Source organism: Bidens hawaiensis, unplaced genomic scaffold (assembly GCF_021521415.1).
Source record: "Bidens hawaiensis isolate Kalapana, Puna unplaced genomic scaffold, B.hawaiensis_p1.1 tig00061382_1, whole genome shotgun sequence".
NCBI lineage: Eukaryota > Viridiplantae > Streptophyta > Magnoliopsida > Asterales > Asteraceae > Bidens > Bidens hawaiensis.
This window is the reverse complement of record NW_027501047.1, coordinates 28,134-30,865: the sequence shown is the minus strand read 5'-3', so window position 1 is coordinate 30,865 and position 2,732 is coordinate 28,134.

Sequence of the window (2,732 nt, the reverse complement as noted above, 5' to 3'; positions counted from 1 at the left end):
CCTAGGCGATGGCGATGCATTGATTGTTATCGGTTTCCATTTTCGAACCCTAGGTGACGGCGTGACGACTGTTGGTATGTGGCAAAAATACGGGATTCTATTTTTTTAACCAATTTCTTCACAATGAGGTATGAATTTGATGTTAACTGATTGTTTGTATTTTATCACTAGCTTTCTCTCTATTGTTTGACAGATCACCGGCCGATGTTGTGCCTCTTGTGTGGCTCTAATTCGTTTGTTGTTGGGTATGATTCGTCTGCTACGGCCGATTCTTCAATTTGTAAACCCTAGGCGACGGGATGCTGTGACCGTTGTCGGGTTCCATTTTGGAACCCTATGCAATGGGGAGACCAGCTACTTTTGGTTCTCCATGGTTGTGGCAGAATTAAGAGGGTGATGTTACTATAGTGTCTGCATAATTATGTATAACGTGAAACAAGTAGTCTAATGTTCATATTTGTTTGATTAATCATGTCAAAGCCAGGACATCAATTAAGGAGGTGTGCCACAACAACTCAATTTCTTACCTTAGAGATATGTACACTTGATAACTGTCATAAAGAGTTGAAACACAAGACAGCTCAAATTTAGTCAATGCAGGGTTAACATATCAACAGAATGGACTTGACCAACTAAGGAGAATAGTAAAAAAATATATTTGAAGGATCGAGCCTCTGCGTTTAATCACTTGGCCTCGGGTTGTCTGACTCCGGGTCATAGTGTCATTTTATTTATGAATCAACTGGCCATTGGCAAATTGATATTAGTTAAGAGGCTGCAGGTTGTATTGTAGATTGAAGCCGAAGTCATTTTTATTTTATTTTTTGCAAAATCAGATTACACTATTTTGTGAGGCTATTCGAAAAAAAAGTACTTTTTTTTCAGAAAATGATGTGTGTAAGAGCATGAAGAGGTTCAATGTTACTTTTGCAATTTTTGTTTTTAGGTTGAGTGCCAAACATCACGGTTAGTTACCCTAATAAGAGTCAACCATGTTTAGCATAACCTTAGCTAGAAGTTGTGGCTAATTACATTATACTCACAAACCTACACCAGTGAGCGAGTTATAAGACCTGGATGCAAACCCGCGCAACGCGCGGGCCAATATATATAAATAAATATGCTACATGAAACTCAAAATATCCTCCCTCTAGTCAAACGGTCATGAAACTATTGCCACCAACTTTCGGTTTCACAAAGCCGAAATCCCAAACCTAATGATTGGTACCGGTTTTCCTAATGAACCCGAGCACCCGATCACCTTAACCAAATACGCCTCCAACACCTGTAGTTTAAAACGAGAATAGTTAAACAAATCAAACCGGGGCATCTCATCTCGTTCACACAATCGTGGCAACGGTAAAACTAAATTGGGAGGAAAGAAGCAAACAAATCTAATATGGAATGTTCTTGTGACTCCGACAACTTGGTCAAACTGACTTCTTTCATGCCTGTAGATTTTGTCTGGCACGTTGTTCCAAAATACGTAGAAATTATTTAATAATAATAAACCTATTTGTTTCCTGTGTGTGAACGGTTCATCCGCTGGAGTAGATTTGTCATGTTGTGTCACCTTGTCTTTTAGGTCTTGATAACTTTTAGGAAGATAACCCAATTTACGACAAAATGTGATTGTATATGCATATTGCCCATACATGATGCATCATATATATGCTTACATTGGTTACATAAAATGTTTTTCCAATTTTGTTTTAAAACATTTTCCATATATGATATGTTATTTTTTCTTTTCAAGTATAAAGCCTTTATGCATTTACTTAGTGTGGGTGTTGGGTTCACATATGTTAATTTGGGATGTTCGGCAATACCGCCGCCAACCCCATTTTGGTTAGATTTGGTTTCATTTTCGGTTTAGTGAAACCGAAGTGAGGGAGGGAAGAAAGAGTAAAGTGGTGGGCTCTTAACCAATCAAATCGATCTTTTCCTTTTTGTTTTAATCTTTATTTCTTTCCTTCATAAAACTATATACACTCCAAACATTTTATATGACACTCTCTCACTGGTTAATCATTCTCTAGAATTTCCATAGCTTCCTACTCACTCCTAATACCCTAAGGTAAACCACTCAAAGGTACCAAAATAGAAATGTAGAGGCTCGGGACAGGTTAGCTTTAAGCTTAACTTTACTAATCTTTGCTTTCCACTGGGCTCAACATGAGTCCGCCTCTAGTTATGTGAATGTTGTGAAATTGAGAGAAACAAGTTATAAACATGAGTGTGACGTGGTTGTTGGTTTTGTATAATAATGAAAATTATGTGAGAATTGTGTATTGTTAATCAACTATGTATATGAGTACAATATGTATACTTACAAAGAAAACATAATCAAATAATATCTACTAAATATGATAATAAAATAAAGTACACACTGGCAATATGTAAAATAATGTAAGACCCAGTGAAAAATGTATTCTTAATCAACCACATCTATGAATATAATTTACACATAAAACTTAACCAAATAACTATGTTTACAATATAATACTAAAAACAAATTATATATCATCTCTAGGAAATTCAATTCTATTCACATGTCATGTTTTGTTTAGCATGTCGAGTACACTATTAAATCTTAGGGTAAAAATTAATGAAAGCGTGTCATTCAAGCATAAGGAATTGTTGGAGATTTATTAAGGGTGTATGGAGATTGAATAAAAGTTATCTGTTGGTTTTCGGCTTCATAAAACCGAATCATGTATCCGAATGAAGAA